The sequence below is a fragment of the Leptonychotes weddellii genome, chromosome 9 (genome assembly GCF_054177405.1).
Source record: "Leptonychotes weddellii isolate Sample4059 chromosome 9, ASM5417740v2, whole genome shotgun sequence".
Classification (NCBI taxonomy): Eukaryota; Metazoa; Chordata; class Mammalia; order Carnivora; family Phocidae; genus Leptonychotes; species Leptonychotes weddellii.
The window spans coordinates 111,468,525-111,484,744 of NC_138377.1; the positions used below are offsets into that span (position 1 = coordinate 111,468,525).

The 16,220-nt window shown below is 52.0% G+C and overlaps 1 long non-coding RNA gene across 1 annotated transcript; it reads left to right on the top strand.

The window, feature by feature from the left end:
• Positions 1–2,773: 2,773 nt before the first annotated feature.
• On the top strand, positions 2,774–12,614 carry LOC145723301 (uncharacterized). Its single transcript, XR_014148231.1, has 4 exons — positions 2,774–3,031; positions 3,441–3,844; positions 10,644–10,740; positions 11,740–12,614. It is a non-coding gene; the product is annotated as an uncharacterized LOC145723301 (long non-coding RNA).
• Positions 12,615–16,220: the final 3,606 nt, after the last annotated feature.

Here is a 16,220-nt window from a genome sequence, read left to right on the forward strand (position 1 = left end):
CTATTTTTCATGCGTTTCAAATGTGTTTCTAATTTGCTCATTGAAGCATTTTTATGATTGCTGCTTTAAAATACTTGTCAGATCCTTTCAACATATCTCTCATCTCAGTATTGGCATGTATTGATTGTCTTCTTTCCTTTTGTTAAGATTTTCCTGGTTCTTGATATAATAAGTGACTTCCAATTGAAATCTGGACATTTGGGGTACTATGTTGTGAGATTCTGGATCCTATTTAGGCTTTTGATTTTAGGTGGCTTCTGAGATTTGCTCCAGCAACAAATGTGGGGATGCTGCCTCACTGCTGCCAGGTAGAAATAGAAGTCCAGGGTCCCCCACTTGGTCTCTATTAACCCTCGATGGAAGGGGGTACCATGTGACTGCTGCTCCAGGGTGGGAATTCCAGTTCCCTATTAGGTCTCCACTGGTACTACCCCAAAGGGAGGGGGAGGCATGCCTCACTACTGCCAAGCAGGGGCGGAAGTCTAGGTTCTTCCTATATTTTCCACTGACAATGCAGAGGGCAGAGAGCTAAATTGATTTCCTTTTTAAAAAATTGCTGTCATAAACGAAGCTGTGCTAAACATTTATGCTCCAGTGGGAGGATCTAGACTCTTGGAGGTAGAACTGAACGTAAGAGAGAATTCTCATGGTCCTGTGAGAGCCATGCTTTCAAACTGAGAAGTCCACGGGGTACTAGGGACTTCACAGGGAGTTGTATGAGGTGTTAGGCAGGTGGGGCTTTGGGTTCTCCACCCTGATTCAAATGAAACTGCTCCCCCTTTTCTCTGTCCTATTCTCTCAGCTTCTGGATATGATTTCATTTGAAGAAGTAGCTCCATGGCTAAGAGGGTTGGGAGGTGGCATTTGGGAACCACAGTGAAAATGTCTGGGTTGCTTTCCACTTGTGAATGTCTGGTGTGAATCATAAAATGTCCCAGCCCAATTTCCAGGCTGCTTTCAGGAGAGGAGACATGAACTTGAGTATAACTGGCTCTGAAAGCCTTTGAAAATAGTTTGCTGTAGAATTATCTTAAAATATCAGACCATCGTGGTGCATTTAAAACAGCATTTGATGTATAACAAAGCTAATTAACATCGGTTGTGTGAAGCAAGGTGCACCTGTACCAAAATTCCCAGGCTTGTGATTTGGAGAACAGCTGTTTGGATGGGCCCTCAGAGAGCACTGCTAGATTTGAAGGGAGGGACGGCTCAGGAGGCTGCCAGGAGAGGAAGGTAGTTGCAGCAGTGTTCCCAACCTTAAGAGAGAGGTCCCTTGCTAACAGAAGCCTTTCCCAAGCATCTCTCCTCGTGACCTCCCATCCACCATTCTCACCCTGCATGTGGGTCTCACTTCTAGCCGCAGCTGCCTCACATTCGGCTCGTGACATTAGCGCTGCTAATAAATGCATATCAGAAAAGCGTTCTGCCCATGGGACCAATTTCTTTTTCCATCACCCGTGGCTTCTCGACATGAAATTAAAGGCAGCAGGAACTAATTGCAGCTGGTGGCAGCTCCGAAGGTTCAGGGACTGCCAGGGGACCCGGTCTGTATGCCTCGTCCCTTCTGACACTCCCGCCTCCCATCCTGGGATCGAGCGAAATGTGGGACTTGGCTTTAATGAGCCTCATTCTGTTAGCACTTGGCTAGGCTTCGGCTTGTTGGCTGAGGCCAAGGGGGCTGCCCGCCACCAGCCCTGCCCAGCCTTCGGCACTGCGGAGGCTGGCCTCTCCAGAACAACGTCTGCCGAAGGTGGTCCTTTTGGCCCAAGCACAGCAGCCTGAGAAGTCATTCTCGGGGAAGTCTCTGGAGGTGGCCCCGCCAGGGGGCTTCTTTAGGCCTTGCCCCACGTGCGGGACTTTACGAAAGATGTCACCAGCCCTCTGTCCCACCCCAGGACCATGAGTGTCCCCGTGGGCCACCTCTGCCCTGTGACTGTAGGTTCTTCTCTCTGTCTTGGGGGGAGATGCTGAAAGGGAGGGAGGGCTTCTCACGGTGTCGCTGTGGCCCTGGCCAGAGTCTTCAGTGACATAGTCCCACTCAGGTGTGAAGAAGCAAAGGCAAGTAGAATCTGCCAAAGCTTTGGATATAAGCAGTAAGAGAAATAGAGGAGTCAAGGATGTCATCGTGGCTTTTGGCCTGAGCTAAGAAAGGATGGAGTTGCTGAGGAATTTGGAGGAGTTGCTTTGGGGGTGGAAATCAGGAGTGCTGGCCTGGGGAGGAGGCAGTGGGTTTATAAGCCCAAGTTCAGGGGAGAGGGCCAGGCTGGGAGGCACCAGCTGGTTTGGACATTCCTTCCTGAACTACTTCATACCTGGCAAAGGCCCCGCTCCCCACCCCCCCCCCGCCCCGTGTGTTAGAAGCTCACTCCCTTGGGTGCTCTCCCCACCTGCCCTCTCTCCCTGCAGAGAAGCAAGCTGGTAGGCAGTGTGTCTGGGCCCCAAACAGAACATCCTCCAATAAGATGCCCCCCAGCCCACTCATGTCTCTCCACCCACACAGGCCAAGTGTCACGGAAGGAATGCAGTGGCAGCTGGGCCCCAATCACAAGACAGAAACACCCAGCACACGTATGTCAGGCCAGGAGGTGCCTCATGAAAGGGAGAAGCCCACACAGGCCACAGGGTGTGGGGGTGTGGGGGGGGCGAGGGTGGGGGCGCGCTCAGAGGAAACGGGTGCTGGTGACTCAGCCTGCAGTCCGTGGGACGCAGCAGTGTTGTTGTCAGAGAAAATAAATTCCTCAAGCAAGTTTATCTCCTATAATCGGCAGCCTGAAGTGGCCGCTGAGGGAGGCCATGCACTCCTGCCTCAGCAGACAGAACGGCTTGTGCCAGGGTCAGCCGGGCTTCCGGGAGAACCCGGTTCTAGAACCAGGGGTGGGGGTGTCTGGTGAGCCCATGTAGGGGAGAGGCCCCCACCCCCACACAAGCCAGATCAGTCCCAGCCCCAGTCGCCCCGGGGTTGGTACCCACAAGGGAGACGAAGCTCTTGCAGAAACGGAGAGAGGTACAGGGCAGACAAGGTAAAGCCAATGTCGGCACACAATTTCTGAGGCACTGGGTGGAAATCTCCATGGTGACACTCGGAGCTTTCAGCAGCCAGCCTGTCGGGCTTGACAGTACCAGGAGGCAACAGCTCACATCAATGGGCCTGGTGGTCCCTGGGTTTGTATAGTGCACAACCTGCCCAGCCATTCCTGGGGGCCCCAGGTGCAGGTCCCAATTCTCCGTCTATATGGCTGTAATTATGTTACAAGAGACAGATTCCCATCCTCAGCAGGTGGATTTCGGAGAACCCACCCCTCGGGAGCCACATGTAACACTTAGAAAAATAAGACCAGGTGGGTCCCATGCGGTAGAGCAAGTCATAAGTAATGGCCAAGTGGAACCTTTCCTAGCTTTCCCTCTGCCCCTTCTTTTTCCTATTCCAGGGGCCCCCAGAGTGTGCTGCCCAGTGCTGAAGCAGTGGCACCCAAGAAGTCGAAAATTCTTAGGCCCTCCCAAGACCTGCTGAATTAGACACTCCGGGGGGAGCCCGGCCACCTGAGTTGAACAGCTTTCTGGCGGATACTGGTGCCTGCCGGTTTGAGTGTGTCCCCACACTCATCACAGTGTGGGCACAGCCGGCTCTCAGCCTTGGAACCACCTGAGAACCTTTAAAAATTGCCGATGGCCTCAGTCCACCTGCAGAGATTTGGTATTCGTCGGTCTGAGTTCAGCCCGAGCATCTGGACTTGCACTGCTTCCCCGGTGAGAACCTCCGTTTCCTGAAGGCCTTGGCTCAGAGTCATCTGGAACCAGAGGATCGGTTGGTCCACAGGTGGACGCTGCACCTGACACGTCACAGGTCTGACCCTCACACTGGGGAGGCAGCTCAGCAAAGAGAGAGGTCCTTGGGCTTTGGGGTGCACCAGAATCATGCCAGGGCTATGGGGGGATGCTTGCTGATGCAGATTCCCCGGCACCTTCCCCCCAGATCCTAATTCAAGGGGTCTGGAGTAGGACCTGGGGATTTGCCTGGCGAGCAGTGCCCAGTGATTGGGATGTGGGCTCAGGGAGCCCTCCTTTGAGAACCACAGGTCAGGAAAACCTGGTTCTGGTTCCATCTCCACCATTCACCAGTCACATGTCCCCAGCAAGTCACGGCATCGACTGTTGGCTTAACTATGCCTAACCTAGGGTTGTCCCGAGATCACACGGAGACGGTCAAGTCGGACCATTGTGGAGGGCGAGGCAGAGGTAAAGGTTTGCTGGACTGTCCCCCTGTCTGCCTGGGATTGAGCTCACACGGAAGTCCTTCATAAAAGTGCCTCGCAGGGGTGGAGGGGGCCGTGGCTGAACGAGCAGAACCAGAGTGGGTGGGCACGGCTCACAGCTCCTGGCAGCTTCAGGGAGGGGCTGTGGGCCGGAACCAGGCTTTGGGATGTGCGCTGGGGGCGGGAGCAGGTGCACGGTTCCGAGAGCCAGATCTGACACGGAGCGGCCGTAGGTAACCAGGGGGGCCCTCCTTTCTGATGGGCTCCACCACCTTTGGGACTCGGGATTCTGTTCAGCTGCCCCTAAACACAATCGACCACAGCCACTTTGCCGGATAGGAGTTTTGTTTTCTCACAGAATGAGGCCAGAAGCTGACAGGGCTGGTGGGGCTGTCCGGGTGCGGGGGGGGGGGGCACCAGGGTCCCAGACTCCTTTGAGCTCTGGGCTCTGCCATCCTTAGTCACCAGGCGGCCACCCCTGGCCGGATTTCGCTTCTGCATTCAGGCAGGAAGAGCAGGAAGCAGCCAGGAGACAGGGCGGGGACTGTGTCTGGAACCAGCTCATCCCCCCCGCATCCCAGCACCCTGCCACGTGCGACTCACTGGCAACCTCAAACACATGCAGGTCCCAGCTACCGGGGAAGCTGGAGGTGCAGCTTTCTGAAACAAAATCCAGGCAGGGAGGCAGGAAGTGGAGGTGGAGTCGGCTCTTGGCTGGTCACCATGGGCTCTGACACCTGCCAGGACTGCCTCCACGTGGAGGTCATGCAGACCACCGTGGGGCAGACCAGAGCCTCCTGCTCCTCCCGGCCTGGGAGTGGCCCCATACAGCCCAGGCTGCATCCAGACAGACTGTGCCATCAGGAGAAAGACACTGGGGAAAGCTCACTGAGGTCACCAAGGATGAGCCGAGTGTTCTGGGGCACGTCCCTGTGCCCAGGAGCCTTGATTTCCATGATGGTCCCTGACTGCCCATTGGTACTTCTAAGAATCCAATGAAGATCATGACTGAAGGGTTGAAAACGCCAGGCATTAAACCCTGACTCACCCACTTCCTGCCCCCCTTATTCTCAGAGCCTCTCAATTCAGACCCCACCCTCCCTGCTCAGTAGGATTTGCATCCATGTCCTCCACTCTTTTGAGCTTGGAGGGGGGCGTGGGGGTGCTGGTGTCTTGGTGTCTCTGGAGCCCCGCAGCCCCACCCCCCACCCCCAGACTGGGGTCTCAGTCCCGCAGCCTCCCCCCTGCACGCCCACCCCAGGCTCCCCGCTCAGTGTCCTTGCCTGGCCATGTCTGACCTTGGCCCGCACGGGGACCTTCCTCGGTCAGCACTTCTTCACCTGTCAAGAGGAGATATTAACGTTACCTCTACTCTGGGCGGGGGTGGGGGTGGGGGCAGGGAGAGAAATGCAAACAAAAGACCCAGCACTTGGCAAACGTAGACAGGCCTGGAAATGCTTCATAATCAAATTGCTTTCTCCCCCTTTTGAAAGCAGAAATGGAGTGAGAATGGCAAAGATGGAGAGAGGGGACCGAGGTCACAGCTTTGGTTGGCAGGGAGGAGAGGGAGCGAAGAGGGGGAGAGCGTCTCTGCTGAGGGCGCATGGGAGGGGGCTGGGGATAGCTCTCCTGGGGGGCTGGGAAGTACAGCAGAGGGGGCAGGGTGGCCGAGGGTCCCTGCCACTCCACTCAGCAGGCGTGTGGTCAAGGCATTGTGTTACTTACTGAGTGATCTGCAAGGGGGTCCCTCTCAGGGCTCTGCCTCACAGGGGTGCTGGAAGGGAGGGGGCAGTGGGCGTGATGTGATCCCACTTATTTAGGAGGGAGGAGGGCAGAGAGCACCCACAGCCTCCAAGCAGGGAATCTGCGTCACAGCTGCTGCCCCTTCATCCTGGGGGTGACCTAGGGGCTGTCTCGAGGACCCTGATTTTGCTGTCACAGCAGGGAGGTTCCAAACGACGTTCATCACACAGCAAGGCTTCTGAAGGAGAACCCCATCTTCCTCAGTAAATGTGGCCTTCCTTAGCAAGCACCTCTCTTCCCGGTGTAGGGAATCACTGTCGCTTTTACAGCTGAGGGTCTCTGGGTGCCCCGGGCTCCCAGGAGCCAGGCTCCGAGTTTCCCGGCTTGTCCCAGTGAGGTTGTCACCTTTCCACAGGGACAGGTGTCAACCATTCCTTTTTTTGCCTTCCTCTAACTTGGGGGTGGACAGGGGAGGGGGAGAAGAGAGGTTCGCTGATCCCATGATTTGGGATTATACAACCAAAACAGGGCTGTTCTCACGGTGAGGGGATTTGGGGCTTTGATCTTAGAGAGAAGCCTCCAGCCGCAGTGTCCCCTGGCTCGTTGTCTCCAGCAGAGCGGTAGGAGGGGGGCACTGTGCTGATGAAGTCAGGAGACCGAGTTTAGACACTGGTGGTGAGTGTTTTGCTGACCAACAGGGTGAAAACCAATCGTTGGTGTGGGTTGTACAGAAGAGGGACAGGCCAGCCCTGGTCCCAGGCCAGGGATTATCTTCATAAATTATTTATAAAAAAATTTATAAAACCAGTACCCTACATGGCTCAAAGCTCATACAGTACAACAGTGTTTCTCAAATGCGGTCCCTGGAAACGTGTTGGAAACTCACATTTAGACCTGCTGCCTCAGATACAGGGGCAGGTGGGTGGCCGGCAGGCTGTATTTGAACAAGACCCCCCAAGGGGCTCCCGATGCACCTGAGACTCTGAGAACCCTAGCATACTGAGATGGAAGGAGACAGTGAAGGTCAACTTCTCACCCTCTGTGCTCCTCCCCTGAGGGAACCTTTCTCAATTCCTGTTTTCACACTAATGGGAGGCGGCTTCTACACAGGGCTCCTGAAAGCACTTCACCTTTTCACTTAATAAATATATCCTGGGTCACACGCCCCCACTCCCACCCCAATGCGGAACTTATGAAGCGACCTCGGTCCTTTTAACACCTGGGTGGAATTCCATTCCAGGGAGCGAGGGGCATAAGTCATCCAATCATTGCCCTATCAGTGCTTTGAGGTTGTTTTTAGATTTTTTACTATTTCAAAGCCTGGTGTAGTGAGCATTCTTAGAGAATCTGTGGGCAGACAGACAGGTTTCCCCCACTATCAGAAATCAGAGCTTTTCCTATGAAACTTTTCATAAGCTCAAAATGGCATAAAGCAAAGAAGCAATGAGCATTCATTTATGTGGAAAATTGTTTGAGGGTTCCCAGACCCCAAAGAAACCTTTCTTAGGTTTTCTGATACCTTAGGACATATCATGCTAATGGATGCAAGGAACAAATTGAGTTAAGGCACAGATGCTCCCAGGTAAGTTCGAAGCTCCGGTGGTCTGATGTTGGGATGCTGAGTGTAATTCCCAGGGAAGGGGTATGGTGGGGCCATCCTTGTTGCTTGGGGTATGCATTGCCTCCATAAGGGCTCGCTGCAAAACAAACACTGGATGTTATTTTTGTTTTTCAAGTAAAAGCAAAAACCCTTTCGGGTTTCTTTTTTGCAAAAACAGGTACTAATATAGGTCTTTCGTAAAAGTGAAGAGGTGTATCGTGAACTTTCGGAAAGCGGGGGATAACTCTACCTCCCTGCAACATTGCTGAGCAGAATGGTATTTGCAATGCCAATCTTGTTTGGATTCTGCCAGACCCTAGGTACCTCTTAAACAGGTTCCATCAACTTATACCCCCTTCCAAAATATAGAAAAATTTCCCTTTCCCACTCTCTCATTAGTACTGGAATTGTAAAACCTTTTCCTTTTGCTGCTCAACAGGTGAAAAATGGAGACTCAGTGTTTGATTTGCATTTCTTTAACTGTGAGAGCTCTTGGGTGACTCTTTGCATGTTAGTAGCTACTTATATTTCTTCTGTGAACTCCCTGTTCACAGCTTTTCTTTCTTTCTTCCCTCCCCTGCCTCCATTTTTCTTTTGGGTTCTTGGACTTTTTCTTATTAATTTGGAAGAGCTCATTATATATTAAGGAGAGTGGTAATTGTCACATTTTACATGTGGTTTCCCCTGGCCATGAAGGAATTTTGTTGAATGTTAAATTTATCAGTCTGTTCCTTTAATACGTCTAGATTTCTGTCATTCTTTAAAAAGTCTTTCTTGGGCACCTGGGTGGCTCAGTTGGTTAGGCTTCGGCTCAGGTCATGATCCTGGAGTCCCAGCATCGAGTCCCACATCGGGCTCCCTGCTCAGCAGGGAGTCTGCTTCTCCCTCTGGCCCTCCCCCCTCTCATGCTCTATCTCATTCTCTCTCTCAAATAAATAAATAAAATCTTTTAAAAAAAATAAAAATAAAAAATAAAAAGTGTTTCTCACCTTGAGATTTTTGTTTTTTTTAAATTTCCTACGTTTTCTTCAAGTTCTTGGGTAGGACCCTGAGTTCCAGGACTAGATAAGTCTGGGTTCAAATCCCAGCCTTCCCACCACCACGGTGACCCTTTCCCTCACTTCACTTCTCTTTAAAGTAGGAATAAGGGCATCTACTTCATAAAATCAGGTTGAGTGTGTGCTTCTCTCCTCACATTTTCAACCCAAAGAAGGTGAAAAGCTCCAGATTAACCAGAAAGATTAACTGTTGGTCCACTGGAACAGGAGGCTAGATGAGATGGATCCAGGATCTCCCAACTTCAAGAATGAGTGGCTTTTCTTGAGCCTGGCTCCATGTTTGTTTCCTCCACCATGGATTGTCTACCTCCCAGGAGTAGGACCAGTTCTGTCCTGGAGGCCAGCAAGCCCCAGAGAAATTGTGAGTCTCTGGGATGTCATTAGGGGCTCAACTGTGTTCCCCTTCAAAAACCATGTATTAAAGTCTTAACTCCCAGGACCTCTGAACATAATGATATTTGGAGATAGGGCCTTCAAAGTGGGAATTAAATTTAAATGAGGTCATTAGGTGGGCCCTAATCCAATATGACTAGTGTCCTTCTAGGAAGAGGAAATTTGGACACAGGGACCAAAGGAAGCCCATGTGAAGATGTAGGAGAAGATGGCCATCCTGAACAGATCCTTCCCTCAGGGTTGTCAGAAGGAACCAACCCTGCGGACGCCTTGATCTTGGACTTCCAGCCTCCAGAATTGTGAGAAGACAACTTTCTGCTGTATTTTTTTTTTTTAAAGATTTATTTATTTATTTGAGAGAGCGAGAATGAGAGAGAGAGAGAGAGTACATGAGAGAGGGGACGGTCAGAGGGAGAAGCAGGCTCCTCGCCGAGCAGGGAGCCTGATGCGGGACTCGATCCAGGGACTCCAGGATCATGACCTGAGCAGAAGGCAGTCGCTTAACCAACTGAGCCACCCAGGCGCCCCTGTATTTTTTTTTTTTTAAGATTTTTATTTATTTATTTGAGAGAGAGAACGAGTGGGGGGAAATGCAGAGGGAGAGAGAGAATCTCAAGCAAACTCCCTGCTGAGCACAGAGCCTGATGTGGGGCTCGATCCCACCACCCTGAGATCATGACCGGAGCTGAAAGCAAGAGTCAGACGCTTAACAGACTGAGCCACCCAGGGGTCCCCAACCTTCTGCTGTTTAAATCTGGTGTCTGTGGTTATTTTATTACAGGCGCCCAAGCAGATAGGCACAGGTGCTCAGAGGGGACGTGCTCTGGGCAGTCCAGGTCGGGCCTGTGACTCTCCAGGCCCCAAGTGGGGGCGAGGGTTATCTGGGGGTTTCATGTACCCCTTCCCGGATCTGAAGACCATGACCCAGTTGTAGACAACTGTTCTGTCAGCTTTCTCTTCTCCCTCACAGTTGCCCTCCCAGAAAGACAGTATGTGAGGCTTTGGCTTTGGACCGAGATGAAAGCTAGGAGACAGGTGCTCAGGCACAGCGTGAGGACCCTCCCGTCACCGGGTGTGGACAGGGACATCCACGGGGACCTCCTGAAAGTGGCTCCCCCCGCCACAGACCCCCTGAGGCCCGCTGACAGCTGCAGCAGAAACAGGTGTGGGGACACAGGAAACTGGCAGCCCCCACAGGCCCCGTGATGGGTGGGCGGCACACGAGGGTGGACAGAGGTTAATGTGGGGGAGGGGTGATGGGGACAAGACAGCGTGGCCCCTGTGATGAGATTTCCGGTCCTCCTGGCTTGCCAGGGCCTTCTGTGGGCAGCGGTCATGTCCCCAGCCCCGCCAGAATGTTCCTGCGTCCGTCCCCCTTCCTCTGACCCCTGCAAGCTGGCTACCCGGATCCCAGATGGGGAGGGAGCCAAAGCGAGGGGAAGGACAGGGACAGGCAGGGAAAGCTGGATTGTGGTGTCAGGGTTGGCAGTGAGGGTCCACAAGCTGGAGGAGCAACGCGGCTGCGTGGAGGACAGGCCTGCCGGCCAAGTTCATGCATGAAGAGACGGTTGGTGCCTCCCTTTACTATTCCTGCAGGCTCCAATGAAGCTTCTCCATGCAGGGCGAGGTAGAAGCCTCTGGAGCCTTCCACAAGATGGGAGCCCAGCCCCTCTACAACTGGACCTCTGCATAGGTAGGAATCCTCCCCGGCCCTGAGGGCCTGCCGATTCCCCACCTGCTCCCCAGGGCTGAACCAGGTTGGGCATGGCATGGTGGGGGATGTGCCAGTCAGTCCTACTGTGATTTGGCGCCGAGGCCCAGACAGGCCTGGGTGCTACCCTCCCCCCATCCCTGCCCACCATGAAGGCCATGTCTGCTCACGAGCCAGCTGCCGAGGAGTGGCTGTCAGCCGCTGCCCTGGCCCCAGCCAGGTGTGTGTGGCCCGGGGCAGGCAAAGAGCCGGGCAGGCCGAGCGCCACTTGTAAAGCTAATGACCCGGTGCAGCAGGATAATCGCCCCTTCCCGAGAGGCAGACGTGATCTCATTAGCTATCATACGGAAGGTTGGACTAAGACTCTGTGCTCTCTGGGGTGGGGGAGGCGCTCCAAGCCAGAGAAGGTGCAATGTCTGCTCCAGGTGCAGATGGGACCAAGCTCCAAGTCTGGGGGAAATCATGGAGGGATCGGCAGGGAGACAAGGCATGCTTAACCAAGAAGGAGAAAAACACTCAGCGCCATGGGCCAGCAGAGCACGGCTGGCTCCTCCCCTGGCTGTGCCTATTCCCACCTGTGAAGTTCTGCGTGGCGTCCCCACCCAATGCACCCTCCTGCTTGGACCAAATGAACCCTCCTCTGCTGGGAAGGGCTCTCGTCCAGGCCATCCTGTCACCCTCTCTCTCTCTCTCTCTCGTGAACGAGTGTGGGGCTGCCACCTGCACCATCGGGGTCGGAAGGAAACAACGGCTAACACCTCACTGCATGGGGGAGGTTCTATAGTTTGTCCTGGGTTGTGTGGTGGCCAGTGTCCCCTGCTTGGCCAAATTCTGTTCTCCTAATCTCTTTCCTCTATCCAGGGGAGTCCTACTTTTTTTTTTTTTTTTGGATGAATGGCCACTTTTGAGAACCCAGTGGAAGCTATCAAAGTCTTTCCAGATGAAGATATGTAAAAATAAAATGTTGTATTCCATATCTAGGAGTTAATGGATTCTCCAAATCAGCCCCTCCATGGATCTTCCAAGCCTGTGATTTCCTTTGTGTGCATCAGAAGCATCTGGGGCTTGTCAAAACCAAAGGCATCCCGACCTTTCCAGCTGGTCTTGGGTAGGACCAGGAATCTTCACTCTGGCCAGGTCCCAGGTTGTTGGGACACCGGTTCCAGAACGGCACTTTGAGAAACACCGCTGGAGGAGTCACGAAGCCCCAGTGAAGACTCTGCTTCACATTCCCTCTCCATTTGTTGCCTTTTCGGATGTACAGAATTTGACGTCCCAAAGGAAGTCGCAAGCTCCCGGGCAGAAGGGACCTCAGCTTAACTCTTTCTGTATCCAGCCCCAGTGCCCCATTAAGTTCTCCCTGATTGTCAAAACTCCTTAAGATTCCCGGAGGAGGAGTCCCCGGAAAAATCTACAACCCAGCCAAGGTGGGGAGACTTTGTTTCTTCTTCTATTACCAACAGGGTCAAGCAACATTGCCTTGCTGGGATATGAATGGGATTCTGTCCCCTCTCTCCTCCATTCATCTACCACGGGGGGCACTTAGTCACCGGGGTCCATCTCTGGCAGGAGGTAGAAACAATCACCAGGGCTCTCCGCTTTCCTCCCCAGGCTCGGGCGGCTGCACACATGCTCCTGATTGAAAGAAAATGTGTGTGTTGGCATGGTTATACCTCTGCGTTAGCGGGTTTGACTTTGGAATTCCAATCTGATTGAATGAGGAACTTTTACTCTAATTAGAACAGTAGGGTTTGTTCTTAATCTGCAACCATTTAATCTTCTGTCTCATTAATTGTACAAAGGTCTTTATGAATATGTAGATTGGGAAGGGAATAAAAGATTATTTGACCTTGAAGAAACACATATAAAATAGGTGTATACTCTCCCGGTCTCCTGTTCCCTTTTATTATGCAGATGCAAAAATTGGTTCTGTTCCAAATCAGGCTATTGTGGGTTATCGGCAATCTTGCAGCCAATTACGATACAGCATTCTGATGAGCCATAGAAGTTTAATAATTAGAATAGTATTCGCATGCGAGCTGCTTGCTGTGGATTTGCATGTAAATAAAAATGGGGCTATCAAAACCCGGCAGAAACAGCCCACTGATGAAGAAAATTTCCAAAGGGTCAAATGCGAAAAAGGAAATAGGTCTGTGGAGGAAAAGGTGAAGTGTCAGGGGCAGAAAGCGGAGTCCTTTATGAAGAACACGTGCCTTTAGGGTCGATGCCCTTCTGAATATACCTCCCTTCTTCCCTTTTAGTAATATTGACCAAGTGTCCTCTTTGAGCTGGTTAGCTGGTTAATATCCTGGCCCTGCCACCAACAGGCTGGGACCTCCTTACATCTCAGTGTCCTTGTCTATAAGATGGGGACATTCCCACCTTCCCCCACGCCTCTGAGGCTTAAGTTAAACGGGGATTGAACGTGGAACTCCTGGCACACAAAGACTGCCCATAAAATGTCCATTTTAAAATTTCCTTTCTTCCTTCTGACAACATACATGGAAGGCTAGGGAGGAAATGTTTTCTTAGCAGCCCAATCGACCCATGGGGAGAAAGCTGTTCTTGTCTCCAAGGAGAATGGGGGAAATAGCAAATTTCCCCCATTCTCCTTGGAGACATTTATTTATTTTTTTTTTAAAAAATACATTTTTTAAATGTATTTAAGTGTATAAGGCAGAGCCCAGGAGGCAGAAGTTCATGGCTTGCTGGGTTTGGACCTGGTGTGGTTGCTAAAAGCCCCCTGCTCACTTCCAGAGCACCCTGGTTTGAACCATAAATTATACTGCCACCGCTGTAAGAACAGAGCTGCTCGGGACCACTAGGAAGGTCTTTGGAGGCTGCGTGGGAGAAACGGACAGGATACATGAGGCCACTGGTGGCAGGAGAGTGGCCATGGTTCCTGGGGAATCACGCGTCGTTACATGCTGGGTGGCGATCTCTCCTGGATCCCCTAAAATCGTCAGCATGGTACTTCTTTTTTATTAACCTGCTGTGGAGTTGGATCTTTGAGTGAGACACAGGATGGCTGAGGATGGCCTCAGGGCCCCTTCCAGGCACCTACATCTAAAGGATTAACACCTGTTGTATCCCACCAACCCCTTCCCCCCAAGGCAGTGGACTCCCCGATCCCACACCAGCTCAGCCCCCGACCCGTCTTCTGACTGGGTGACGCCCCTCCCATTCCAGGGTTAAGCACATGACATGCCATCTCCTGTTGCCTATGTCTGCACTGAGCTCAGGATCCATCTTTAAATAAAATTTCCCACGGCAATCTGTCCTAAGGATTCAACCTTGTCATCCTCCAAGGGGGAACCATACACGCTCTTTTCCAGCTTGGTCCAGTAAGTACTTAAGCAAATTTCCTGAAGGGGAGAGTTAGCCACCAAAGCACCCACTGTTCTGCTCAGTGAAGAACACGGTTGGAGCTGGTGGGGAGAGGGCACAGCCTGGGGAGGGGCGTGTCTTCCTGGCGAGTGTGCGGTGTGAGGTTTGGCTCCTGGCCTCGGACATAGTTTGCTAATCCTTTCCACGCCAAGAGCCTGCAAGGAAGGGCGCGTGTGACGAAGATGGGGTGGGCTGTTCCTCTGCTTGCCATTCTCTGGAGCAGAAGAGGGGCCCACGTGACTAGTATTACTTGTAATCTTTAGAGGTAGAGCAAATGAGAGCTGAGCCATTGTAATGGTTAATCAGTTTTCAGATGACATATTTCACATTCCTTTTTGTATTCAAACACCAGTGAGAACTCCTGGCAATAAGATCAACTCCATAGATGCTTGAGAGAGGGGGGAAAAAAAAATAGTGACACAGTTTTTCCATTGCAAATCAAAAAGATATGATCTTGTGTTAGTACAGGGAAATGTTTATGAGGTGGGCAAAAACAAAAGTTGGCGTGTGTACACTAATTCAAAGGGTGTAGAAACAGCTCTAAGTACATCAACAAAGATCAGATGGAATCTCAAAGCTATGCCACGGGTTGGACTCTCTTCTGAATGCAAAGTTAAGTTTTAAGTTATTCTTGTAAATATTAATTAGTGATCTGGACCAATAGTTCCAGAAAAGAGGTGGCATTCCCTGGGCCTATCCAAGTGTTTCATGAATGTCTGGTGCCAGGTTCTCTCCCAGGGTAGACACTGAGGCCACCTTCCCTGCTGCCTTGGGTGACATATCTGCAGATGACCTCAGAGGGAGGGGGCGAGGGGGCGGAATGCTCTCCGGGATAGGGGGGTGAAGGAAGGAAGCAGAACAATGCCCAATCTAACACAGCCTCTGCACAACACACTCCCAAGCACAAAGGAGCAAATGTGCCCCAGGGTGCTTGATTTGGGTCTGGCTGGACAAAAGGCACCGGGTCTGGCATTGGCCTCCAGAGAATAAACAAAGAGCTTGGAGATGGGGTAGGAGTGAGGCCTCACTAAATTCCACTTTGCACTGTTTGAGTAAAAAAAAAAAAAAAAAAAAAAAAAGACATGCAAGCATTTCCAGTTCTGAAAGGAACTTATTAATTACTTTAAATATTTAAATGGGCCTCACCCATGCACGCAGCTGGACTCCAAACAAGATGTCCTTAGAATGTTTAAATCTGGTCCTCCCCCACCTTGGGTGGCCAGCATGACTCCCTCCCTTCCCATCCCCCCCACCGCACCCCACAGTAATGGCAGCTTCGGCCGTTCGTACGGGGCTCTTGGAGAGAGACATGGCTCAAAAGATTCATCCCTGGACTGTTTTTCTCCTCAAGTCCTCCCGTCCAACCTTTCCCCTTGTGGTCAGTTGGAGGCGGCCACACACTGATTACTTTCAGAAGTCACAGAAATACTCTCAGAAAGTTCTAGTGGGAATGAAAACAGCAGAAGATAGGCACCGTGTTTAACAACAGCAACAAAAATCCAAGATAGCTTTCGCAAATCCAAAAGGGAGCCCAAGAAAAGCACAGAGTTTGTATCTTAATAGCAGTGTCGAGGCAAGACAGAACATCCTCTCCCCCTAACCGGGGAGAGGGGGCACCTGGGCAGGGTGGGCGGGGCTTCCGAGGGCTGGAGGTGGGGCTGAGGAGCTGGGGGCGGAGACTCCAGGTGAGCATGGGGTCTGCCGTAGGGTTGCCAGATCAAATAAATATAGGATGCTGGTTAAGAGTGAATTTCAGATAAATAATACTTTTTAAGTGTGAGTATGCCTTAGTTCTGCATGGTGTTTCTGTAGGCGAGGAAGCCTTCACCTAGGTTTGAGGTGGGACTAGAACAAGGTGAACTCCCCCACCCGCTACAGCCATATTCTAGCCCCTGGTCCACAGGAGACGGGTGTCTCCTTGTCATTAGGAGCCAGCATCCCAATGTTCTCGTTATATACAATAAAAACCCAAGACCCAGGGGGCTTGAACGAATTACCCGGTGTCTTTGTAGTTGCCACCCAATCAGAGACAGGTCTGGGTTCCCACTGAGACCAGGGGCTCCTGCTCTGCACCC